We start from the raw sequence: 27,807 nt of genomic DNA on the forward strand, positions 1-27,807 counted from the left end.
TCAGCAGCGTCATTTCTCAGCTGATGACTCCGCTTCCCGGTCGGCTCCGCCCGCTTCCTGGTAGTCATAGCAGGGAGGGGGAGCTTCCCGCCGGGCGGAGGCAGTGGAACCGAGAAGCGGGTGACGCGACACGTCCCGGGAACGACAAGCTCCCGCGTGCTTGGAGCGCCGGCAGGGCCGGCTGTGGGCGAGGTGGCGCCGCCTGGCCCGATGGGACGTGTAGGCGGCGCCGGCGGGAAGCTGGAGCATGCGTAGGGCGGCACAGCCCTAACGGTCGAGCTCGGGGGGAAGCGGTCTCGCGCGTGCGCAGCCGTTGTCTCGGAGCGGCGCGCGCTGTCCGTTGGCGGGCGCGGCGGGGCGGGGCGGCTGATGCCGGGGGAGGGGGGGGGGTTGTCCGCCTCTCGGAGCCCTGCGGGTGGGTCTGCTGCCTCTCGCCGCTGTCGGAGAGACTGCCTAGTCAGGCGCACCTGTAACGGTGTTCGTGTGGGAGCGCGGGCCGGGCCGCCCTGCCTCGCTTGCCCGGGGCGTCCTGGAAGCGGCGGCCGCGACGGTGCGGGCCGGCGCCTCTGCCTCGGCCCCTGCGGGCGCGGCCTCGTCGCTCCTGCGCTGTGGTAGCGCCTGCGGGCCGTATTCTAACTATGCAGTAACTGTGGGAGATAAGGAAAGGCTTCGCAGTCTTTAGGTTGATATTTCTGGCAACGCTTAAAGGGATTAGTCTTACATACGCCTTACAGTCACAGGAACCTATATATATGAGGACTGAATTTGTCTCTGTTATAATTACACATATGATTCAGCATATTGAATTTCAAAATACATTCCAGCCTCTCTTTCCCAAAGCTGTCTGCAACTTGTTTGATAAACTTAAAAAGGCAATGCCTTGTAAAATATACAGTGAGAAAGCCCGTGTTGAAAACCTGAAGCAAAGAAATACCTGGACTGGAAAATGTTGCAGGTGAACAGCTAATGCACATGGTCATGTTTTAGTACTGAGAGAAATGCTTCAATCTTTTAGAGATGTGAACCGCAGATAGGTAATTCCTGTGATTTCAGTTGGACCAGAAATTGTCCATCAGCAGTATCTCAAGTCTCGAAGGAAATCTATAAAGCATGAATCTAGTCATGAATTTTAATGGTTTTCTAAAGTCATTATTCTTACCATGTTAAAAAGTGAGGGCAGCCATTTCATTGAGATGATACAAGCACAAGCCAGCTTCAGAATCTAGCAACACCATTCTTACCTCATTTTAAAAGGTGGAGTTCTTTAAGTCACTCTTAAAATATAGTTTGGTGGGGGAGCAGGGGATTGTGATAGATTTCTGGTTTTTGAGTACTAGCAATCAAAATAACAGAACCACCGAAAGCCTGAACAAAAAAATCTGGCAGTAGACTGTGCAGCTACTGTAAGCTGGCTCCACTGTAACAAATGTGCATCAAGTGCACAGCTGAAGGGTTGAGACAAATTTGTTTGTGGAATGCTGACTTCCACAAAGGCTTTAGATGGCCCAAGATAGACACTTGGGGAACTGTTCATTGGTGGCATTATGGATCTTTGAAGCCTGGTTGCTAGAGCTGGTTCTCTTGACCAGAGCTTGAAGAGGAGTCTCCTAGCATTTTTATTACTGTTCTCTATGAAAACAGGTAATGCAAATGCATCTAGAAGAAATTAGAGAATGAATAAGCTTTTCAAGGGCTCTAAAGTTTTCTAGATTTTAATTTTATTGCCTAGTACAAATAACTCTGTTTTTTTTAAGATTGGTATTTAGAAGTAGCAATCTAAAGATACATTTTCTTAAGCTTCACATAGTTAAAAAAATACAGCCTCTCTCAGTGGTGGGGAGTACCATGCCCTAGCAACTGTGCAGAGACACCGTTCCTGAGCATGAAGGGGCTCTAGAAGTGACGAGAGGGAAGCACTCACAGCTCACATGAAGCGGACTGCAGTGCTCCAAGTCTGCATTCAGTCCTCTTGGCTACGTGCAGCCGAGAAGATGTTTCTGTCCTATTCCTTCTCACCCCAATGCGCACTTAGTACTGAAGGCCACCTCATCACTGTGCCCCCTGTGACAGATGCACTCAACTCCTTAACTAAAGTAGCAGTAGTTTGGTATAGGCTCCAAAGGATGTAAAGGCCTGAGTTGTAGCCGGGCTGAGAACTCTTCTAGTTTCAGTCTGTTCTCTGAAAACCCACGAAGGAGCATAGTGGCACAGTGGGCATCGAGGCATAGGAGCTTGGAACACAGATCATGCGATTAACACATGAATAGCAGGTGGCTTTTCCAAGACTCATTTATCAAGGAACAAAGAAAGGTGTGGGTGCAAGGAGTCTCATGCATACCTTTCCCATCGAGTGTAATTCGACTGCGAGGCAACCACTTTATTCCATAAATATGACAGCCTGAGTGAGCCGCCTCTGAGCTCTCACTGCTAGGCAACGTGGCTGCATGGTGGTGATCTCCCCTTGAGCTGCCTCGAGGAGCAACCTTTTACCAATGGCAGATCTTTGGTAAGTGACTGATAGCATGCTGAATTAATGCTAATGAAACATTACTAATCCATGTAGTTATTAAATATTATTACAAACTTTGTATAGATAATTCCATTAGACATAAACCTTTATCCAAGTCTGAGACTAAGATTGGACTCAGCTGCACCTAAGCTCCATCAGGAGTTTAGAAAGCCAGGGGGTCCACTCTGAACCTCGTGACTCGGCAGGAGGGTCTTCCTTACCCCTTTGTGTCTCCGGTCTCTGTGTGAATCTTTCTAACTTGATTCTGACTTAATTTTCCTTTGTATGTTTCTTCCATGCAGTAATTAATAGCATGAACCCTGCCATCGAACTTTGTTAAGTCGCACTTTTACAGCATCATATTAAAACCACTTTTGCTAATACCTTTGACAGTAGTTTCTTCAGGGATCCTAAATCAGGATTCGCGACTTATTGAACCTTGGTAAGCCACTAAATTTTGTTGTATCAAATTTATTGAACTCTGTCAAATTATTATTTTTACCTCAATAAAACATATTGCTGCTTCTCTCTTTTAAGTGAGGTGCATTCCACTCTTTGGGGACACCTCCTTCCTGCTTGACTGCTTACAGAGGGCTTGGCAAAAAACAATGCACTCTTGTAATGAGGAGCATCTCTTGTTTTGGGAAAACAAGTGAGATAGATAGCTAATTCATTCCACATTCCACAGTGTTTCAGAGAAACGAGAATGAAAGTGGTCAGTATAAAGAGAGAGGAGCATTTAACTTTGATTAATGAGTATTAGTACCATGCCTTATATAGCTAGTTACTGTTATTAGGTACTGTGAGGCAGGTAGAGAGGGAATTTTTTCATTTCTACTTTTTACCCCAACAAAGGAGAACTTGAAAGAAAAAAGTATTAGCCTAGACGGTATAGTTGCCTTCTGAGTATGTAGATTTTTCTGCCATCACTTTCACAATTGAGTGTTTATCATTCTTAGGAAACTTTTTTAAAGGTACTTCAGTTACTCATTTCTAGGAACTGAAGTCTCATGTCCAGAAAAAGCTCCCGTCGGTACAGGCTGTAGCTGCCCATCTGCCTAGCAACACAGATCATCACAAACAAACCGCTCTGGAGCACCCTGGTTCCCAATGAGTGCAGTGTCCAAATATGGTCTCTGTATTGACATTTCAACACTCTTAGTGCAGTTCTTTTTGCCAGCATTGGATATCTCCTTCATGACCATGACCTCTGATGCAAGGTATGTTCTGGTGGACTAGTGAGGTTGTTGGCTAAAATAAAGAGATTTGCAGATGTGACCATCAGTGTTCCCAAATGTCTGGACCAAGCTGATACTAGTTACAATGATTAGAAATGGCCTAGCCAAATACCAGCCTCATCGCTTCAATTCAGCTTGCCAAAGTCTGACACTGATTTTTACTGTTACTTTGTTGTGATCGTCCCTTCCCCTTTCAACTACTTTTTTTTTTGATATTGTAAGATAAAAAGTTTATCAGAGTCAAATCCAGCCCTTTGAAGGGAAGATCATGAGTCATCAAGTGATCATCTCTTGTATTATCTGTTTCTGTCATGTTACTAGTTACAGGCTTAACTAGAACCATTCATAGGAACCGATTTTTTTGAATGATCCAAGTTACAAATTTTCCGAGTATCCACCTCATACTGAATTATTTTGGAAGATTTCAGCAAAATCAGTTAAACAGTTCAAGCTTTAGAGCAAAGGTTTGAATTTTGGAACTGAGTCCTCTCATCGTCAGGAGCGTGCTGCTTCTGTCCACTTGAAAAATCCACTCTGAATTTGGACAAACAGTCGGACTGAAAATTATAGTCTTCATTTGGCCAACGGGAGGTCAGGTCCTGCAAGGAACTGCAACCGTGTGTTGTTTGTACCAGCCACACTCCAGGGTGAAGGTGCAGAAGCAATGAAAAGGGAAGAGGGGGTAAGGGGCTTCTCCAGGGAATTCTGGTGCCCACAGACTGCAGGTGGGAAGGCAGCTCGCCTGTCACCACGCCTGGGTGACAGACGCTACCTGGAGCGGGGCTTGCTCCCTCTGAGGGCAGACCCAGGCACATGGTGACAGCTTGTGTCACTCTGAGGCTATTTGCATAGCGGTGGTCTGTGATGGGGGTCAAGATATTCCCAACTGATGTGTGTGTATCACTACTGTGCCATGTAGCAGAATTTGGGAGGTGTTTTTGTTGCTTTCTTCACCTTCTAGTAATTTGGATGTGCTGGTAGATCCCAGGGTTAAAGAATCACAGGTTAGGTAATTGTAACATTAAGGTTACTCTGCAATCTTCAGGTGCTCTCTCTGTATATACATTTTAATGACAAAATCATATGGAATATTTCTCTCCCCTAAAGTAGTTCTTTTATTCCTCCCTTTTTTCTGTTTTGTTTTTGGTTTTTGGTTTGTTTTAACATAGTTTTATTTAGGAGATCTGAATTAATTTAGAAACATAGTAGCTACTTTGATATGACAGCTCGTTATTACTTAATTTGTATAAGTGTTACTGTCGTTGGTTCATGCAGTGCTGCATTCAGCTGCAAGAATAAGATTAAATAAATATATTCTGTTTATTCCTGAATTTATCACAAAGAACTAGACAAAAAAGGTACAGTTTTGTTTGAATTAATCTTGGATGTAATTCTACTTGTGGAGTTAACCAAACCCAAACTTGACTTTGAACTTCAGTCATTTTTCTTGAAAAAAACATTTTCAAGTTTTGCTGAGCCTGAACCAGAACCGAACTAGAGCAACTCTGGTAAAAGATGAACCTAAACTGAAACCAAATGGAAAAATTATATTAACTTCAGCAGAATGATACATACATTTGTTTTCTGGATGTAACTGATCTCCTCTGGGATGTAATTTTAACAAATATGTTTAAATTATTTAGAATAATCAGACTTCTGTATTTGCCAGAGCTGAAATTTATGCATGAATTGATATAGAATGATTGCATTCATAACTTGGAATAAGCAAAATTTAGTCTGTGCAAATTGGGTAAGCATCCATAGGGAAGCTGAAACATACTTTTTTTTTTTTTTCCTGCTTTTTTTATAGGTTTGAAACCTTTGCTTAGAGAACAGCAGTACACCTAAGGAATTCAGTGGGAGAAGTTGTCCAAGTAATACAAAGTCACAACAATAGAAATGTACTTGAAAGTTCACTACTTGCCAACAGAACAATATGGAGTACATACTAGTGAAAGAGATCAGAGATGATTAAGTCTAATAAAACAGTAATTTCAAATATTGTTCATGTATTGGACAATTTTCAGAGCATTACATGGTTTATATAAGCATATGTTTGATAAACTGAAATTTGTTTTTTAAAGCACCTGAGTGGAAAGGCTATTCTTTGCTCCTAAGTGACACAAAGGAGTTAGTTAGCTGAAGAAATGACTGTGATGATACACTAAACAACAGGAAGTGTATGGAAATTCATTATCTCTGGTGGAGTAATCATACCAAATCCCAGCACTGTAACATGTAAGTGGTAGTGTTTCTGAATGCCTCAGAAATGAGGAAGATAATAAAAAAGAAATTAAAATCTCTGTGCCACATATAGGGGCTACATACACATTAAATCTTATCCATGTTTTCTAAAACATTTCTCATTGCACAGAAATGTCTTTTTCATTGCAACTTATTCTTTAAAGTATATCAGACTTAAAAGAACTACGCGTGTATATAAACAAGAAAAGGCTACAGAAGACAACAAAACACACCTATTATTTGTTCTAAAATCAAGGTGGAAAAAGCTAGTCAAGATGAAATGAAGCTGAGGAAAAATCCATACAGAAGGTCTAAAGAAAGCCAGATAGTATGTCATGTTAAAATTAAGACAGATACAATAACCATAAATGCTTAGAAAGAAGAGACATAGAGTAGAAGAATGCAGATGTAGATTCCTTGTCCATGTTAGTTAGAGGAGACCCTGTTCAGCCACGAGAAAGTAAAAAGAACAGGAACTAGATTCTGTGCTATTGAAGCCTATAGAGCTTTTAGTGTTAACTTCAGTGGCAGCATGATGAGGACTCCTCTAAAGAGGGTAAAACCACTGCAAACTGATGCGTCACAGGAAATGCAGAGATACCTAATTTTATATCTGCCAGGCGACAAAGCAGTGCTGGAAGCTGAGGTGTTGAAAAAGCAGGAAACAGTGATAGGAAGGCAAGAAACTAAATGCAGATAATCCCATAAACTAGATAATATCGGTCAAGGCATTTCAAAGCTATTTAAGAATGAAGTAACTCGTTTTCCAGCAAAAATTCACAATTTTAAAAGGAATTACCTCAGAGTAAATGTCATTAGATAGCTTAAAAAGGGCTTGAACTGACTGAAAATTGCACTGAGCTTTACTTCCCTCTTAAAAGAATTAGCAAATATTAAAAATCATAGAATCATAGAATGGTTTGGGTTGGAAGGGACCTTAAAGATCATCTAGTTCCAACCCCCCTGCCATGGGCAGGGACACCCTCCACTAGACCAGGTTGCCCAAAGCCCCATCCAACCTGGCCTTGAACACTTCCAGGGATGGGGCATCCACAACCTCTCTGGGCAACCTGTTCCAGTGCCTCACCACCCTCACAGTAAAGAATTTCTTTCTAACATCTAATCTAAATCGACCCTCCTTCAGCTTAAACCCATTACCCCTTGTCCTGTCACTACACTCCCTGTGATAAACAGTCCCTCACCATCTCTCCTGTAGGCCCCTTCAGGTACTGGTAAGCTGCAATTAGATCTCCCCAGAGCCTTCCCTTCTCCAGGCTGAATAATGTTATGAAACATGTAGGGGGTGACAACCAACAGTAGATTAAAAAAACCAAGTGATTTAGACATTAAAAAAAAAAAATATTGAAAGAGTCTGCCAGGAAAAGAAAACAGTGACAGCGAGGCCTTATCCTGAATAAGAGGTACTTTAGAATCAGAAAACAACCTGTACTAATAAATGATAATTTTTCCTAGTGCAAAAGGTGGATACTGGGTTCTGCTAGATTCTGTATGATGACATGCAAGCTGGTATCTTTAAAAATGTTGTGAAAAAAGGAATTCTTAACAAAATAGTAAAATTTGCAGACTTCTGTGTGAGCAGTGATTGATACAAAGGAACTGGTTGGTAAGTTGCCAGATAGCTTATGGCATGATACAAGTATGTAGAATAAAAACAGTAGAAAGTAAGTTGCATGCTCCTACTGAAACTTCCATATTCTGCCAGCACCAATAAATTGATGTAGGCAGTGTTAAAAAAAAAAAGGTTTTGTTTAAAAGAATGTTAAAATAATATTAAAATAATCACACATAATTCCTGTGTAAAATTGACTAACTCTTCGAGTGCTGATAGCACTTGAAAAATAATTTTATATTTATATAGATACTGAAAACATCCACAGTCATATTAAACATAAAAAGTGTTGCCCAAAATTTATCTGGGAGATGGATATTCCATAACTCTCCGTGATGTTTTTTATGACAAGTCTTATGTAGATAGCAAAATCTTGGATCAATCAACTCACTAGTTTGATCTAACTTGATAATGTTTTTTATTCCTTTGGTCATTATGCCCAGTACTTAGGTCAGAGAAGCTACTTAGAGGAGCAGAAATTGCCATGTTTTCCCAGGAAACAAGCCTAGGTACTAGCTAATAATGCAATATAAACCTCACATTTTACATCAACAAGCTTTTTATAATCAACAAGCTTTGCATATCTAAGTTTTGTAGTGGCCTCAACAGAGTTGAATGTAACAGAACTTTTTACATTTTATTTTTTTTTAAATATTGATTTGAGACTGGATAAAAAAATTGTATCAGTAACATATCAATACTCTCGGCTCTTTACATTTTAATGCTATATAAGTAGTTTGTAAAACTCCAAGTCTAAAATTACAATTTATGGATTATTTTTTATCCACTGATGTTTCTTTCTGCTAGTTGTAAGGAGTATGTAAACAGCCATACAATTTAAGCTATGTTAATGACTAGATATTTACAACCATATTGTCTTGATTGTTGGGCTGTGGAGCTAGCTGACATGGTACAGAGATCTTTTTTTAGTTTTCTTCTTGTAACATAGAAATAAAACTAACGGGGTCCCTAAAATAGCTTTCCCCTTTGGCATATTATAGATATGGTGGCAATGAGATACCATCACACAATGTTGAGTGGCACTAAGCATTTTGAATGATTGTGGTGGGTTGACCCTGGCTGGAGGCCAGGTACCCCCCAAAGCCGCTCTGTCGCTGCCCTCCTCAGCTGGGCAGGGGAGAGAAAATATAACGAAAGGCTCCTGGGTCAAGATAAGGACAGGGAGAGATCACTCACCAATTACCGTCACGGACAAAACAGACTCAACTTGGAAAAAATTAATATAATTTCTTACCAAACAAAACAGAGTAGAATAATAAGAAATAAAACCAAGTCTTAAAACACCTCCCCCCACCCCTCTCTTCTTCCCGAGCATAACTTTACTCCTGGTTTTCTCTACCTCCTTCCCCCCAGCGGCTCAGGGGGATGGGAATGGGGGTTGTGGTCCATTCATCACACGTTGTCTCTGCCGCTCCTTCCTCCTCAGGGGGAGGACTCCTCACTCTCCAGCGTGGGGTCCCTCCCACGGGAGGCAGTCCTCCACCAACTTCTCCAACATGAGTCCTTCCCACGGACTATAGTTCTTCACCAACTGCTCCAGCGTGGGTCCCCCACGGGGTCACAAGTCCTGCCAGCAAACCTGCTCCAGCCTGGGCTCCTCTCTCCATGGGTCCACAGGTCTGGCCAGGAGCTTGCTCCAGTGTGGGCTTCCCACATGGTCACAGCCTCCTTTGGGTGCCTCCACCTGCTCTGGCATGGGGTCCTACCTGGGGTGCAGGTGGAATCTCTGCTCCCCATCATCCTCCATGGGCTGCAGGGGGACAGCCTGCCTCACCATGGTCTTCTCCATGGGCTGCAGGGGGATCTCTGCTCTGGTGCCTGCAGCACTTTCTCCCACTCCTTCACTGAGCTGGGTGTCTGCAGAGTTGTTTCTCTCATATCTTCTCACTCCTCTTTCTGGCTGCAAATGCTGCTCATCTGGGTTTTTGTTGTAGTTTTGTTTTGTTTTGTTTTTTTTCTTAAATACATTATCCCAGAGGCGCTACCACCATTGCTGATGGGCTCGGCCTTGGCCAGCGGCAGGTACGTCTTGGAGCTGGGTGGCATTGGCTCTACCGGTCATAGAGTGGGTAGTGCCTGTAGACCATCAGGGTGTAAAAGGAACACTCAGAGAAAGCAAGACCATAGGAGAAAAGACTGCATTCATCTTCTTGCATCTGTGTTCACAGTGCAGCAGCTTAGAGAAATCCATGTCCAAACTTTGCATTCTGGGGAATTTAGGAGATCTGTCTCAAATGTAAGGGCAGGGCAGAAAAGGATAGAGAAGAAACAGAATAAACAAGACATCATGGGGACCAGGTGGCCTCCACCCAGGAGTTCTAAGAGAACTCGGGTGTCAGAAAGCTGAAGTACTAACTGCAGCGTGTAGCCCTAGTTTTAAAACCCCTTCCCCTGCTAACCAGGTGGGGAAGGCAAACCCAGGCAACTACAGGAGTGAGCCTCTTGTGTCGTCTGTGCTGGGCAAGCGAGTAATACCTGTCCTACAGAGCAGAATCACTAGACAGTTATATAAATATGACATATCAAGGAAGACAACACAGCTTTTGTTGTATTATATCAAGTACTGCAGATCCGTAATTCTTTGGTGATGTTAACATCTGTGTGGACAAGATCTCATGTTTAAGGGTCACTGGGATTTCCAGGGGCAATGAGGTTCCTAGACAGAGCTTCATTAAAAAAATAAAAGCACCTTTATGCAATAAGAAGCAAGAGAAATTAATCAAAAATGGCTAAATGACAGGAAACAGAAATAAAACAGAAATGAAAGGTCAGTTTTCATAGAAGAGGGAGATCACAAGAGGAGTCTGCAGGGAACTGTGCTGTGACTTGTGCTGCTTAATGTATTCATAACTGATCTGGAAAAAGAGGGTGAGCAGCGAGATATCACAGATTGCTAATGATATTAAGCTATTCAGGTAAAGGAAAGTTAGAGGACAAATTGTGATGCAGTTAAAGGGCTGACTGTGAAGAAATGAAGAAAGACCTTACAAGACTGAGTGACTGGATAATAAAACAGCAGATAAAATTTGATGTAGTTGTGTAAAGTACTGCACCTGGGGAAAAGAAAAATTATATATACAGTGATGGGCTGTAAGCTGGTTTTCCACTCACAAATGAGATCTTTGGGTTTTGATGAATATTTCTATGAAAATATCAGCACAATGTTCCCTTTTACTCAGAAAACCAAATCAAATATTTGGAATTACTAAGAGTGTAACAGAGAACAAAACAGAGAACATTGTAACACATCCACCCCAGTATCAATCCATAGTTCTCTGTATATTGAGTAGTATGTACAGTTCTTCACATCTCAAAAGGGTGTAATAGAACTGGAAATGACTCAGAAAAGGTTTGACAAGGATAACCAAAGAAACAGTATGGTTCTGCATGAGGTATACCTGTGGGGTCTTAACTCTGAAAAACAGATGACTGTAGGTCATAGAGGTCTACAAAATCACCAGTGGCAGAGGACAGATGGAAGATGGAGACACTGTTACTGTCTTTTTCCAATATGAGTACCAAGATTATTAGTGAAGCATGTCCAAAACAAAAAAATGGGTTCTCTGCATGATTTTAAGTTATGGAAATCTTTGCTGCACGATACTGTAAGATGCTGCAAGATGCAAAAGGTTTGGGAGATAAACCCAACCAGACAAATTAACAGAAGAAAAGTCTGTTAAATATAAGGGCTGTTAAATAAGAAAACATCACCCACCGTCCAGACTGCAGAAGCCTCCAGACCACTGGGAATGCTTGGGGACCACACGCTTAACTTGTTCGTAAGCTCTTCCTTGGGCATCCTCTATTGGCTGTGCTGGAAACCAGATACCAAACTAGATGAGTTTTAAGTTCCCAGTACAGCAGTTCTTCATACAAATGCTATAGAAAAGAGAAGATTAAGAGGCCATGAGGTTTACCATTATGACATGATTCAGAGTCATGAAAGGTTAGGAGAAAGACCGATGACTTCAGGAAGAAAAAATCCTAATCCATATAGCTGGAAAATAGTGTCAAAACCAGTTAGGCAGTGAAGTAGGTCACCCGTGTGTAAATACCTAACACCAGCCCTCTGCAGGGGAAGGCATGCTGGTGTCTGAGGCTTCTGCTGGTGATCACTGGGACAGCTGCTAGCTACAAAGGCGTATCACTGAGCAGAGGGAGAGAATTAACTTAGAAAGCAAGAAAAGAAAGGAAGAGCACATGGTGGAAGAAAGGCTACCTTCTTGTAGGAGAAAGGCCACCTCAAAATCCCTTTCCAAAAATAAAAGGAAAATCTCCATGAATTGTCCAAAATATTTTGGTTTTTTTTTCAGGTGGCCACTGCCATTTTGAGAAACAGAAAAGACGAGTGCAAATGTGGGGGGTAGTAATGCAAGAGGGAGCACGACCTTCAGATGTGAAGAAGAAAATGTAATATCTCCTCCCTTTGTATTTGTATACTCAGAACTTCTCTCCCTTTAGATGTATGGCAGAATATGGCATAATACTACAGCGCAGCCTGAAATAAAAATTTTCTTCAGTTGTAAACAGACTGTATAGAAGATGCTCGTCTTACCTCAGCTGTTTGCACATTCACCAGATTATAATGCTTGCTGCGCTGAACTGTGTTAGCTGAGGTTGTATTTGAGTATCCTTTTTCATGTCCCTTTTTCATAATTAAAAAAAAATCCTTTTTGCACTGGACCTTTGTGTGCTTTGTTTCAACTCAAGAGTTATTGGGAAACTTTAGCAAAATCAGTTATTTTTTACTCATATAGCATGAAGGAAAATACATTTCCCGTTAGTCGCCAGTTGAAACGTCCATGATCATAATGCAAAAGATGAAATTTGGCTTGTGGGGCCATTAAGGAAAGGAAAACAATATGAGTCTCAATACAATAAAATCATTATTTTGATGCTGCAATAATTTAAAACTGAAATATCTATACTGATGCAGTAAAAACAGCCATTCATTCTAGGTGATCTATAGCTAAAATTGTTTATAGTGCTATATGAATGTCAAGCTGCTGTAGTTCTGATTACTCTCACCACAAAGTTACCTTACACCCTTAGTAATGGCCTTAAGGGATTATTTGGTTCTAACTCTTCATAAACTAGTCTCCTGCCGTTGACGTTTCTGCTGCGAGTGCCTTGCCAAATTGGAGGTGGTAGGTCCAGGCTCCTGTGTCTCTCCTGTCCAAGCAGGGGACTGGAACGGCGACAGTGCTTAGGAGATGAGGCAGCTAGGAGGGGCTGTTGGAGCCATCAGTACTACGTAAGCTCTGGAACTTCACTGTGATCTGTGTCCCACAGGTATGTCAAATCTGTGTCAGACAACAAACCTTGACTGGGAATATGATTAATTTATGAATAGTGTGATTTTATTAAGTTTATTTAAAGTAATGTGTTTATTCTTCCTGTTAACCTTAAAATGAAACATGTAAAAGAAGATGTACTTTGGGAGCCATATCAAAACTATAAGGTGCTTCTGTTGGCTCTGAAGAAGCAGTGACTTGACACCTTTTCTCTCAGAACTAAGCATGGCAAAGCCACTGGCAGAATTTAATGATACAACTGGAAGCTGTTGCAGAAAGCCATGATTTCGTAGTTTATGATACTCTGTTGGGAAAAAGAACAACAAATGCTTGGAACACTTCCCTATTTCAGAAGTAACTTTTAAGCAATATTTTTTTTCTTCTGTGGAACACATACAGTGACACTTGTCTGTTGCCTGTAAAAAATTGTATATTGTTGTCTCTTTGTCTAAGAAGCAGATGATGCTTAGGGCCATCTGGGGTTTGGGTAAAAATTAATAACACAGAGTTGGGATATTGATTATAATTTATTATACACTGATTCCACTGCCCTGAAAAACAACATGGAAAAGACAACAAAAAGTTATTTCTTGTGAAAATCTAAGCTAGAAATATTTTTCCACTGTTTTCAGCCTTTTAAACTTGCATTTGGTTTGCAGTTGCTTATAAATTTCCCAAACCGAAATATTACCCTTTCCAAAATAACCCCAACTTCTCCCTATTCCTTCCCCTTAAAAAAAAAACAAACGTGAAAAAAGAAAAAAAATCAGCCCAAAGCAACACCCAGGACAGAAAACTTCTTCCAAGTAGTTAAAGCTTGGCAAACCTATAAACAATGGAAAACAAACAAACAAACAAACAAACCAACAAGGATTAGTTGGATGTTTGCCTCAGCCTGAATGTTCTGGACACACACAAAAAACAAAACCCCAAAGTGCCCCAAAAACCACAGCCAGAAAGATTTCAGCTGTTACTCAGAATGAAGTTAGGAGGAAATAAATTATTTTAAATTTATTAGACTTTTAACTGAAAACTCAGTCCTCCAGAACCAGGTTTTAATAATCAATATAGGTGCTGCCCTTGTGTCAGAGAGAGTCTGTCTGTTCCTTTCAGATTTACCCCAAATCTCATATTACGAGTGGTCAAGGCTCTGGCCACCACGCACGCAAGCAAGCACAGAATGTCCGAGACACCCAATGTATTCCACATGCGTAGAATGTGGCTTTTGCGTCACACACACAAGAGAGTCTGATCTCAGTGACTATACACGGTGTGCATAAATTGATTATATTCGGTGTCAGGCTTAGTGAACACTGCCTTTGGGACCTATTTGAAACTGGGACTTGGTTCTTGCTCCAGGGCTTAAGAAAACTCAACCCTTCTTACTATCCTCCCCAAGCAAAAACTACAAATGTCTAAAGAATCACAGTTGCCCATGCACAGTAGAAACTTTGCTAAATTCTCCAAAGTTCCTGCTTCTCCAATTAACACAGCAACTGGCTAATTGAAGTTTCTTGCTCTGTCATGTGGTGGCATCTGCATTCTGGGCACCTGCACCTCCAGTGGGGAGAATGTCTCTTCTGTCTCATCAGCATCACTGCTGGTGAGGGCCAGAGGAATCAAACATCTCACTGAAGGTGAGAGGACAAGGAGCAGGGTTACTGTGGACAAGGGGATAGGTACAAATGGGGGAAAAAAGATGTCTAGGGTGCAGGAGATGATGGAGTGAGATGGTGCAGACAGGAGTTTCAGCCTCAGCAAAAGAAGTGTCCATAAGATTTGCCTCGGGCCTCAGGCTTCTTTCAACAGATGCTGTTCTTGCTGTGCTTGCTTGGGTTAGTGCTATCATCAGCCCTTCCTTTACATCTTAGATACATTCTACGATGTTTTGTAGTATTAGGACTCTGCCTCATTTAATAGAAAGTTAGTAACTTCCCGTAGCACAATGCAAATACCACATCTTATTTCATCTAGGTGAGCGTTTGATCAGGGCGGCTGGCTTTTCAATCTATTGGGGAGGTATGTGCTCTGTTCAGTGGCCACTGGCATTAACCTAGCAATTAAAGAGTAGTGTTTAGAGTAGTTAAGTACCAGGAAGGCAGAGTTAGTAATTATAAACAGAAGAGCTAAGTAACACAGTGTTCTGTACTCTGTTTCACGTAGGAAAGAAAACTGTACACTCTGTCCATTCCAGATATAAAGTACCTGTGTAAATTTGAGTGCTGTTTTTTTATTAGTCTCCCATGTATATAACTGGCACTGCGTAATTAGTATTTTATTAAATGAATATAGTCTAGTTTTTCAGAAAATTTATTAATTCAGACTTCTAGATGTCAAATATGGGATTTACATTAGATACCGATACACCTAGAATAAACTTTAAAAGTCAGAGTAGATATGTTACATTATTTTTTTATATACTTACACTACTACAGACGCATCTTCGTCACAGCAAAGATAGGGTTGTGTTAAAAAAAACAGTTTAAAAATTAACACATTTGGGATTTTCTCTGAAGTTAGTGGGATTTGGATACGAGTGTTCACAATTTAGTTTTCAGGCACTTTGAATTTTCTATATGCTTTTCATTTAACTTCTTATAATTTTTAACTGGAAGTCTTCAAAATTATGCTCTGACATTTGACTACAGTAGTACAATTTCACATACCTGAGGTAATATCTTTTAAAACCTCCTCTGTCAATACATACAAAATTCAGTTGAGGCTTATTGTGAAAAGACCTGCTATGACATATAGGTTGGAAGGGGGGGGGAGGAGAAAGGGTTTGAAGTAATTTTTCAGCTTTTGTTTTTCATAACTGAGTTTTATATACCAAGAGATAAACTTTATGTGCTGTGAGCATAACTGTTATGTGCTCTGCTTATAAACTCGATGATGTGTGCACTCATAAGCATGATAGTCTGTGCATTCATAAACTTGATGGGCCCTACACATAAAAATATTAGCTATCTGGAGTTATGTTAATTTTATTCTCCAGAAGGGAAAGAATTTATGGGCAATGCACTTAACAGAGAACAGAGAAGTGGGTCGGTGCAACCACTGGCACAGTGAGTTTCATGTGCAGCTGCTGCTGAATGAAATCTTTCGCATCTCTACAGTCTTGCTGCCTTTACCCAATTCATTCTACAATTTTAAAAATGACAGATTTCTTGTGAATGACAGATTTCTTGTGAAACAGTTTAAAATACTATTTATGAAATACCACCAATGCAAATGCACAAAACCCAGCAACAAATGAAAGAACAGCAGAAGTCCTTTTTCTGCTCCACTCACAATCAGGTTTCACAGCATTTATGCAAACAACACACCTCGGCTTCAATTACGCTACCAGTGCTTGCCAGTATTCCATCATCCCCAATATAACACACTTTTTTCCATACATCATATAACTGTATTTGCCTTCCACAATTAATACCAGTGCAGATAAAGGTGAGATGAAAGAGATCCATACTATTTACATACACATAACAGAAGTAATGTCATTGCCAGTGGTGGTGAATAAAGTCAAACGTAGTTCAACGTCCTTAACATCTTGGAAGCCAAACCACCACCCTTTAAGAGCTGAAATGCAGATTTAGACTTTCACATTTAAACTAGATCAAAGACTTCATTCAGAAATGCACTTCAAACATATTGACACTGATAACACTTGACCACAAGTTTAGGCAACCTGTAGTTACGACATTGTCAGTGTGTAAACATATCCTGAACAAAGCAGTGTGACTGCAGGAGTTGCAGACAGCTGTAGCACATTAGTGTACTACCTGTGCGTCTTGTGTTGCCGTAGATTTACTCAATGTACAAAGCCTGGAACTGACCTTAATAAAACAACATGTGACAACACACACTCCTGCAGAGGGAAAACTGCTAATAAAGAACAGTCCAGCTATCTATTGCTTATAGGCCAGTTCTTGCCCAGCAAGTGTTGCCAAAACACAAGCATCTGGCTCAGCTCAGGATTTCCTGAACTGATTTGGAGCTGGTTCAAACCATTTTTTGCTAAGGTCTTTTCACAAACATATCTGTGCTGAATAAATGAACAACTAGACCTCCTGACTGCAGCTGAGGAAGAAAAAGGATGCATTACCCCAGATTCTTTGGGGGGGGGCTGGAACCCTTGCAAGCTTTTGTTGTTTCCTGAGACCTGAAAGCCATCATTTCTCCAACCTTATTTTTTAACTCATCCTGGCAAGTCAGCTGGCAGTTAGTTTAATATTAAAGCCCCAGCACAAGGGAATTTGGAGTGGAAGTCACTAACGCCAGCACTAGGAGATAGGTAGCCCTGTAGCTTCTTTAAAAAGAGTGGGGATGGAGAACTGTAAGGTTCAACAGTCAGGCCAGCCTAACTCACTGCAAACCATCTGGTGACCTTCTGGACTCATCCCCCCTATTATACCTGCAAAGGAAACTGGGACCTGACTTAACCGCAGGAAGAGCAGGGCTGGCTGACATGCGCGCACCAAATTGTATGACATTATTCTTCCCATACCAGTTTCAGATTTATGTCCGCACGTGTGCTTCCCCCACAGGTGCCTGTGGCATTCAAACAGCCTGGGGAACCTACAGCGGGAATACTTAGGAGATATCCTCGCACCAGCAGAAAAAACCCTGCCCGGCAGCCGACGCGCTATTTTAGTAGCTCAGTTCTGGCAGGACTACCCCTGTGGGACTTGACACCGCAGGCCTGGCTGGCCGTACCGCCGGCACGCAGCAGTGGTCATGACAGGGTGGGCAGGGGCATCCTCGGCCTAAGGTCAGCGCTGACCAGTTCCCTGGAATAGCTTGCGAAGGTGAAACCGCAGGCCCCTAAAAAAGTGTGCCCTACAAATAAGGAGTGCTGGCCCACATGGCAATTAGCCTACATTAGTGATGCTGCAGAATAGCCAGGGAACTGAGTCTGAAATACACATTATAGGAAGGTAATGTACACACAGCTGATTTGTTTTACGTGCATATTGGAAAGAAACAAACTCTTTTTATTCCGGTTTCATAAGGCTGAGTGGACTGCCTCTTGATTAGACCCTCAGTCCATCTCTCAGAATAGTTTTTTAACTCCTAGTAATGATCGGCCACCTCACGATTTGACAGACCTGCCTTGGGCAGAGATCTTGAATAAAAGTGGTTCAAAGAGGCGTTGTGAAAACTGGTGGCTGGGCCGAGGATTGATCCTAGTTAATTAGTTAACTGTTTCTCACTTTGTGAAAAGCTGAACTGTAAGATGAACCGTTAATGCTTCTGGTTGGCTAACTGGCCAAGCTGCACACGTGTAACCCCAAGTCAGTCACAGTTCACAGTCCCCTTTGCTCAGCAGACAGTGCAGGGTCACAGGCTGGAGCTTTGGGGTAGTGCAGTGTCTGAGGTACACAGGGAATCTGAAAAGCTGAAATAATATATTGGACTGGGAGGAAACAGAGGATCCGGGAGGAAAAAGGGATAGACAACCAAGCATTCCTGCTTCTACTGCTCAAATAATGACTTCTCAGTATGGTGAAATGCTGTAAGTGAAAAGTTTAGATAAATTTAATTTAAAACTTGTCATCAATTTCTTTTTCTTAGATAGCTGGAGGTTTTATGGTCAGGTAAGCATCTAGCAGAACAGACTTTTTCAAGAACTTTCTTGAACAGATTTGTGAAGTCGGGATACTGCAAATATCATGTGTTGGAACTTCATAGACAATATCCCTCCAGAGGGAGCACAAGAAACTTTCTCCTGACAACAAGAGCAAAGTTTTCATTTTAGCCAGCGAAGACATACGTTCTGCTGCACAACTACAAAGTAAGGAAATTGTATTTTGTATCACTGGATAAACTTCAAAAGAAGGTGCCAATGAAGGACCTAATTTTAACAGGACTGAGGACAGTTTTTGACTCTTCCAGGAATTCCTACAGAGAAGCAAAAGCTTTATACTAAACGGGTGTAGGTAGATTCAACTTAGCTATGTTACAATCAACACAAACAAATAACAAATTTTTAAAAAGTAGTGTTGTACTAGTCCTTTTGGATGTGAGTGAAACTTTATTATTAAATTAACATAATGTCTTTTTCACCTTTCCAAACACAGGAAAACCAGATCTCTCTAGAAGCTGGAAACCGAGGATGTAGAGGAGTTCCCAGAGGGGAAATACTTGACGTTGCAGCACTTGATTTGCAAAATTTTTAAAGAATCACAATTTTTCAGGATGCCTGATTTTAACAGAAAACCATTCTGCACTGCTACAATGAATTTATCATGGAAAGTGATTTCAGGAGAACTTCTGTGACACAGCTTTTAAGTTTATGTTTCCCCCAAAATAAGTAACACAGCCTCCATCCTAGAGGCTTCTTCCCCAAAAAACTCCCACTGTTCTGGGAAGGACTTTGAAATCGGAGTGAGGAACTTGTCATGCTTAGGAGTGTGATCTTCAACCTGCCTCTTTATAGAGTGAGAACACCAAAGCATACATGACTGCCATTCAAGAGAATATCAGAGAAAGCTCAGGGAGTCGCACAATTTTTTTTTTTGTAGCAAGCATCATCCGGCAGCAACAGCAGCAATTCCAGGACCTTCTGGTCCAGAGGCGTGCCAACCTACACAATATGCAGTACTGGCTGTCAATCCAAACCCTGTACTATCAAAGCCAGGCTCTGATGATGACTCAAAAGCATATCTATCTACATGCGAATAGGTTACCATGGCAACCTCTCTGGCCTAAAAAGAGATGGACCACATTAGTTACTTAGCAGCACCTTTTTGACAGGCGAAACACAAGCTGCTCACTCCAGATGATGGTTTGATTTAGAATTAAGTCTGTCTGAGAGCTGCCATGGCGTTCTCTGAAGTGTTAATGATGTAACCCAGAGAGAAGAACTTCTTTTGGGACTTAACTTCAGATTGTGGCCCAGCACCAAAGGGATTGAGCTATATGATGGCTTTGCCCGAGAAACACAAGTTAACAGAACAGTTGACATTGTAATCTTTTTTCTATATTATGAAGAAATCCTTTCTGAAGATCTTCTAAGCTGGGTCTGTTGGCCTAAGGTGGCCACTGTTGCAGAAGATGTGCAGGTTACCAAGGATTTTTTTAATTGCTACTGGCACAACAAATCTTCTAGCTTGAAAAATCCATTCAAAGTACAAACATTAAGCCCTGGAAAGGTCAGAGTGCCCATGACTGCTGCAAAAGAAGCCTGGAATTCAGACAGAAATTCACACACTCCAAAAGAAAAACTGCTTGGCTACAAGAGCTTTTCAGGCTTTGGATCACAGAACGAAGACTTCCAGGACGTACAGACCCTTCTACTCAACGTAGCAAGGTTGAAATGGGAAAAACGGGGACGTTATTACCCATGGGCACACTCCACTATCAGGCAACGGTGTGGCTGAAACAACAAAATGCGTATCTGTAGTTCGAAGCAGGAGGAGACGGAACTAAGCTGATAAGATACTGAACAGCTTCCAGAGACTTGGGAAGTACTTAGGCCCTTAATTAGGGAACCGTCTTCATCCCCCAAATGGTAGAGATACAGCGTTACTCATATAATGCGTGCTCAGAAGGCCACAAAAATGACTATTGACACAACTATACTGCTTTAAGTCAATGACTGGCAGAATGCTGGGCTGGATAACTAAAAAGCTATTTGAAAATACTAATTTTTGTGGGTAGACTTTCCTAACTGAAGAGTTATGAAGCCCTGGTAATCTTTGACAGGAAGTGAGGAAAGTTCTGAAATTACCTATTGCTTCCAACACCTGGGAACCCGGGTAAGTAAATCGTATGCAGACCTGTAGACTATACCCGTAATCAGAGGCAAACAAATGAACCAACAAAGAAATGAGCACAACTGGCCACTGTGGGTGTAAGAAGTGCCACCTTTAGCACACCAATAGTCAATCCACTTCAGTACTGTCTTTTGCACAGCAGCTTTCACTACCAGAAATTTTAAAGAAAACAGTTATGAACCAAGGAAACCTAACGAGTAATTCCTTTTTAATCTTTACTGGGTAGAAGACTCAAAGGGTGAAAGTAATGTTATGTAATTTTCAGCTTTTCCGTCTGATTTATTTCTCTCTTTAATCTATTTATTTGGCAAACCAGAAAGTAAATAGGAACACACAAATATTTATGTGTGTTCATAATGCCATATTCTATTGGTCTTCACTTAGATGACAAAGTCTGTGTTTTTTTCCCCCCAAATATCAATAATAACATCCATCAGTCTGCGAAACCCTTTGTTTCTATAGCATACTTTCTATAGCATACGTTTCTGCACCGGTCCTAAGTCTACTTTGTTGACAGCAGAGATGTGAATGCACACCAAAAAATAGAGGAAAACAGGAAGGATTAGATTTCTCAGCGTAATCATACTGAAGGACAAGAGAGGCAGAACAGTCAACCAAGGTTGTAGGAGAAATTTCTGTCCTATTAAGATACTGTAATTTAATGTTTTTAATGTTGTGTATCACATCACCTTGTACCTACTGAACTAAGAAAACTTTTATACAATTTTTTTGTTTCTTTTACATCTGTTCTATTTCTCTAGACAGTTGTATATTATTTTCTCTCTTAGATCTTATTTCTCCATACTCTATTCTTTCCTCCTCATCTTTTATGTACTTTTTTTTCTTATTTTTTCTCGAGTGTTCTGCTTATTGTTGTTCTTTTTGGCCCAGAATATTCAGCTGTATGAGGGGTTAGTCTCTTAGGAAGAGAAAACCAAGTATTTATTAGGAGCCTGTCTACCAATTCATAAAGAATGTATGCAAACACCTATTTTCAAGTGTGATACTGAAATACTGGCAACCAACTCTAGGTGGTTTTTGATGAAGAATTAAAAAAGAACCTCTCAGTCTTCCCTGCCTTGACAGTCCCTTCCTTCCTAAAGAAAAAAAAAAACAAAAAAAGAAAAAAAGATATGATAACTCATTATTATGTTGAGCAAAGTAGAAGAAATTAGCAAGTATTTGGATCCCCTTCTTCCAGGTCACAAACTATTTCTCATTGCTCCATCTTCAGTCTCTATTATCTCAGCTACTTCTCTCCAAAGCTGATCTCTTAGAAGGTAATGTCTCTTGCTGTCATCTTTATTTTTGACCTGTTGTATGCAGTTCACTAGCAAAACCAGTTAAAGTGTACCTTCACCTTCTACCCCTTCCTCCCACCCCACATCTATGCAATTAAGACTTCTTGGTTACTCCTGTACAACCATTTATGGGATGAGTTACGCAACAGATCAGGAAGCTGACCTGGTTTTAAAATCAAAACTTCTCCAGATGGAGCAAGATTCTGGCTGAGTCCCAGCTTGGAAGACCCTCACTTTCCAAACGCTAGACCCAACCTTTACCCTACCCATATCTGCAGCACAAGAGAGGACTCCTAGCTCCCAGTGCTAAGCTAAAGCTCTGTCCTGCTCCCAGCCTGCATGCTAGGTTTCCAGGTGAGGCAGGAGTCTGGTAGAGTCCCAGCCTGAAGACGCTCAGATCCCCAACCCTAGCTCTAAACCTACTGGCAGCAGAGGACGCAAGTCCCCCTCCCAGCACACAGAGACAAGCAAGTCTGTCCTAATACCAGCTCTAATCCCAGATTCTGCAGCTGGAGCAGGATTCTGGTAGAACTGTGGTTCAGAATGGCCTCGCTCCTTAATTTTAATGATTACCAGCCTCAACATTTTAACGATTACCAGCCTCAACACTTTAGCTGTTGAGGACCTAAACAGAAAATGTTGTAGATCATCTGTAGAGTGTATAAATGCTTTTAATGAAATGGACATTTAAGAGAACGCTGTCGTACAAGAGAAGAACTACACAGGTTATTAATTATCAAGATAATTTAGTTGTTTGTGCTGGAAAATAAAATTTAAAAACAAGGCCATCACCTTTTAAAGGACATTTTATCTCAGCCCAAGTTGCCACAATACCATAAGCTTGGGTATAGCCAGCAAAATAAAAGTAGAGGACTACTGGGTGAGTACACAAACTCCTGAAAATTCTGTAATATTTTTAAGTGTTAGCAAAAAAAAGAACCCTCAAAAAAACCCTCAAGCCCCAACAAATTACATGCTGCAACATACTTTAATACAGTAAAAGGTATGACAACTTCCTATGAGCTTTGTAATTACTCAGATTGAACAAGAGAGAGATTATTCCGCCACTGCCTATCACCGTTCACACACCACGGCAAAGAGATTTTAGCAAGGTTTACAAAATCCTCATGGGGATGGATTCCACTGTACCCAAGAGAAGAGCTGCCCTTCGTTACTGAGGAATTGGGCAAAGCATACAGAAGAAGGCCAATACTTTTCTGTATGTTCTGGATTTCCTGTACAATACACCGTGTGTGCAGGTGCCCTAGGCAAAAATACCGTGACACTAACTTGGGAGTCCCTGGGTAGAAGCAGGTGATCCTGTGGGCCTTTGTTATGCTGCAGAACACGTGTGTTGGCTTTCCTCATCCCAGGGTAAGAACTGCATTCTGGTCATAATCGAAAGCAAAGAGAGAAGTGTCAAAAGCAGCTCAAAGTGACCTCTCAGTCTTTCTGAGGCTGAAGGGAATGAGAAATGACTGCTTAAATCACGGTGCTCCCAGACACCTACCACGGCTTTAAGGTGCAATTTCACGGATGATTTAATCTAACCTAACACAGTGCTGTTACTCGGTGGGGTGGTCCCATAATTCCCCCGCCACATGTTCCTGCTGTCTCCTGTGCATTAGTATTTCTCCTAGCCAAACACAGAACTTTTTATTTTGGATGGATGTTTCAGTAAGTTTGATTGTGCTAGCATTCCTGGTGATGTAGAAAAAAGAGGCAGAGGCACTGTGTGGCTGAAGGTGGAGAGACTCTGGACTGCTATTTTTAGCTGCAGCAAAATTTTAGCTTGGTTGAGCTGCATGTGATACTGCATTTGTAAAGCAATGCTTATATTATTTGGGGGACCTATGGCTTTGGCTGTTGCTGCACCTGTCTCCCTCTCCTTTACTGCTTATTTCCACCTTTTAAGCTGAGAGAAAAAAATTATTAAAATAGGAAGAAAAGCAAATGGAACAAGTGTTAGTAATATGTCCTAATTTCTTCAAGGAGGGTGGCTGTGAACTAAAGACTAAAGTATCACGTTAGAATTAAAGTATTAGATAAAAGCCATACTCTACTTTTTGATCTTTGTGGGCATTCCAGAAAAAAAAAACCATTAAAAAAATCCCTGTCAGATTTAGGCTAGCTGCACTGGCACCGCAACTCTGCTCCGCAATTACGAGTGGAAAGGTGCCTTCCCTCGGGAACCCGAGGTTCCCTTCACGGAGCACACCCACACCGCGCCTGCCAGAGGCGGCAAATTTTTAGTGGTTTTTTTTTTTTTCTGTTTTCTTTTGGAAGCATATTTAATTTTGGAGAGTGGCTGAGAAGGACCCTTGCCCACCCGAGTCCCTCGGACACACCACACCGCTCTTCCCGCGTGGGAAGGCGGCCTTCAACAACCACGCAGCCCTCCTGGGGCCTCCTCACACCGCCGGCGACACGGAAAGCCCGGCCTGCTCGGCCTGGCCTCGCCTCGGCCGCCCAGCGAGCCCCGCTCCCCCCGCCCGCCTCCAGCACCGCCCGGCCGCGGTACCGGCGCCCCCTGCGGGCCGGGGAAGGCCCCGCCGCAGCGCTGTGGGGTGGCGGGGAAGGCGGGCCGCCCCCTCCCGGACGCCCACCGTGCGGCAGGGACAAGGGCAAGGGCAGTCATTTCCCCTCCCCCCCACCGTCGCCGTTACCGGCCTCGCGCCCCGCCCCAGCGCGCCAGGGCCATCCCGGCCCGCAGCGGCGCGGCTGCACGGAAATCGTCACACGCCGGAGGGCGGGGGGGGGGGGGGCAGCGGTTACCCGGGCGACCACGGCCCGCCCTTCACCCGTCGCACTCTTCCCCGCCCTCCCCACGTCAGCGCCGTCTCCCGACCGGCCGGGGTGGGGCAGCCGGGCCTCGTGATTGACAGTTACCATAGAAACAGGCTCGCCCCGTCGCCATTTTGTCAGTTGGCTTTTTTTTTTTTTTTAAAAAAAAACCTCTTCCCGCCTGAATCGTGGGGTTTATTTTTTCTTTCCCCTCCTCCTTCCCACCTCCATCCCGAAAGACGTTATCGCACAAGAAAAGGAAAGAACATCCTCAAAAAAAAAAAAAAACAAAAAAACACCCCAAAACCCAAACAACTGTTCCTCGGAGGGTCCGGCGGGGACACGCGAGAAGTTCGTCCCGCGCGGGCGGGCGCGGACAGGCTCGAGGCGGCGGCGGTAGCAACAGCAGCGGTGCGGAAGGGGAGCGGGGCGGCGCAGCGCCCTGGCGAAGCCGGTTCGCGAGGGAGGAGGAAGGAGGAGCGGGCGGGGAGAGAGGGAGGGGGAGGAGGTAGAGGCTGGCAGGCGGGGGAGGGAGGGAGCGAGGAGTTCCCGGGGGCTCGGTACGGCGCTGCGCTTCCCCCCCCACCCCCTCCCCCTCCTCCCGCTCGCGCCCGCCCGCCGCTGTCCCCGCGCTGCCTGGCCGGGGCTCAGGCCGCCGCCGCGCCGCGCCGAGTCGAGGCCGGGCCCTGCCGTTGCCGCCGCCGGGCGCTGCGCAGGTTTGGAACGCGCGCCATTTTGTGAGCGATAGAAAATCCAGCCCGGCCAGGAAGCGCCGCGGATCCGCCCGCCGGGTCGGGCACCCCCCCCCTCTTCGCCGCCCAGAGAGGAAGGCGCGCAGCGGACAGACCCCGCAGCCGGTGCCCCCCGCGCCCTGAGCGGCACCGGCACCGCCGCCAGCCGTGCGGGCCCGAGCGCGGCGGGGCGGCCGGACTGCGGAGCGCACAAGAGGGAGGCGCTGCCGCGCCGGGGCCCCTGGCCGAGGCCGGGGGAAGCCTTCGCTCCTCGCCCTGCCTGCGCCCGCCGCCCAGGGGAAGAGGCCTCAACCGGGAGAAGCCGGGCCGGAGCGCAGGGCCCGCCACCCCCCACACCGGTAAGTGAGACGCCTCAGCCGGTGGCGGGGAAGCTGCGCAGCGGGACGAGCTGGTGCCACCTCCCGGCCCGGCGCGGTCGAGGGGGGCGCAGCGCAGGGGGCAGCTCCGCTGCCATCTTAGAGAGAGGAGGTGGGGAGAGTGCAGGGGCCCGCCGAGCCCCGGGCCGGAGCTGGCAAGGCCGGGACCCATACCGGGCTTCGGACCTAGCCTTCTTCCCCGCCCTCCCTACCGCCGCCCCCTTCTGGGGTAGGCCGGGCATGGCCGGGGGGTAGCGGCGGCGGCCGCGGCCTCTGCGGCCCTTTTCCCCCCCTCGGCGTCCGAGAGAGGCTGTCGCCTCGGGAAGCGGAGCGGCGAGAAGGGCCGCGGGACCGGCGATGGAGGAAGGGAGCTCGTCTGGATCCTCTCGCTCTTATGCGCAACGCCCTGCGGTGGGCGGGTGCGAGGTCTCGCCCCGGTCTGGGAGCAGGGAGAGGGAGGCGAGGAGGGCGTCAGGAGTTGAACCATCAGCTGAGCAGGCACCTGTTGTGGTGGAGGCTTTAGGTGCCTCTGACTGCACCCGTGTGAGGGACTTGTGTGGTAGGTGGGGAAGTTGGAGGCCGATGTGGAAGGAGTACTTGTGTGAGATGACTGTCATCTGGGCGGGGGGTGGGGAAGAGGAGGGAGAAGCAGTTGGGAATAGGCACAGGGATACACAGGCACTTCTATATTTTAATAGCTGGCCGCAGCCTTTTAGGAATTTAGCTTTGTGTTGCTGAAGAAACTGGAGACCTCATCGGATACATAGGGTGCTCCCTCTCTGGAGTGGGATTCCCTCCTGCTACCACAAAATCCGAAAACACAATTAAAAGTGCTGTAATTTGAAATTACGAAATTGGTGCATTTTTGAATCTCAGTCAGCTTTGAAGTTTTCAGTTTAGTCTGTCCAAAGACTATGTAGGGGTTCTTTGATCGTGTGTCTAGATTGCTGCTGTTACTTAGTTCTCCTATTACTCCACAGTCATCGGGGGAAATAAACATTCATTGTTCTTTAAAATTAACAAAGACAGAATATCTGACTACAAAATAAATCAACAAGTGTGTTTTTGACAATCTGCTGTTTTAACCTGAATGAGAGTGTGCTGTTAACTTTTACCAATAGGTACATATAGTCACACTTACATGGATATACTATCATAGAGGGGTCTAGATAAGTAGAAATTAAGAACTTGTTTTATTAGTGCTTTGGTATTTCATTCTCCTGTCCTTAATAAAAGGAGTGTAAAGCTGAAGAGTACGTTGATGATGTCTGGTGATAAATAAGCAAACATTTTGTTTGTAGTAGTATTTAATTAAATGGCTGTAACCAAGCAGAATTTAACTTACCTCATTGGAATAGTCTGTAGCCCTAAAAAGTTTTGGTAAACTTGTTTCTCTTTTTTCTCCCTTCCCCCCACCCTCTGTAGGTTGGATATTTTTGGAAAATTAATTATACTTTATAGAATTAGAATAATAACACTGAAAATAACTTGGAGTATGAGCTAATATTTGTTAACTATTATCTATATATATTTAGTGAACTTGGTGTGTGTGTATACATAGAGAGAGACTACTTTTGTAGGTTACACTTAGTGTTTTTGGCTTATATGTATTACTTAGAACTAGAGTGTTTTTATTTGCAGCCTAAAGTAGAATGTGTGTGGTGTTAATGTTAAATTTACATTTTCTGCTGTGAATTAAAAATTCTTGTCAAAGTTTATGAAGTTTATCGAGTTTAATTCATGCTTTCTGAATATTCTTTGAGTAAAGCAAATGTACCATGTTCAAAATTGAATAAAGAGCACAGTCATCTTAAATCAAGAGGGCAATTCCTTCTGTTAATTTATTGTGTACATATATACATGTTACAATAGTTTAATATTGTTTCCAGGCAAATAGGTA

General features: G+C 43.4%; 1 protein-coding gene and 1 long non-coding RNA gene across 2 annotated transcripts in view; both read left to right on the forward strand.

Moving 5' to 3' along the window:
- Positions 1–26: 26 nt before the first annotated feature.
- On the forward strand, positions 27–5,936 carry LOC142604576 (uncharacterized). Its single transcript, XR_012838442.1, has 2 exons — positions 27–2,506; positions 5,558–5,936. It is a non-coding gene; the product is annotated as an uncharacterized LOC142604576 (long non-coding RNA).
- Positions 5,937–25,329: 19,393 nt separating this feature from the next.
- DYRK1A (dual specificity tyrosine phosphorylation regulated kinase 1A) overlaps positions 25,330–27,807 on the forward strand; it is an 87,376-nt gene continuing 84,898 nt past the window's right edge. Inside the window, 1 exon segment of the mRNA XM_075771911.1 lies at positions 25,330–25,889. The gene's annotated coding sequence lies outside the window, so the exon portion shown is untranslated.

The sequence above is a fragment of the Balearica regulorum genome, chromosome 1 (genome assembly GCF_011004875.1).
Source record: "Balearica regulorum gibbericeps isolate bBalReg1 chromosome 1, bBalReg1.pri, whole genome shotgun sequence".
Taxonomy (NCBI): Eukaryota; Metazoa; Chordata; class Aves; order Gruiformes; family Gruidae; genus Balearica; species Balearica regulorum.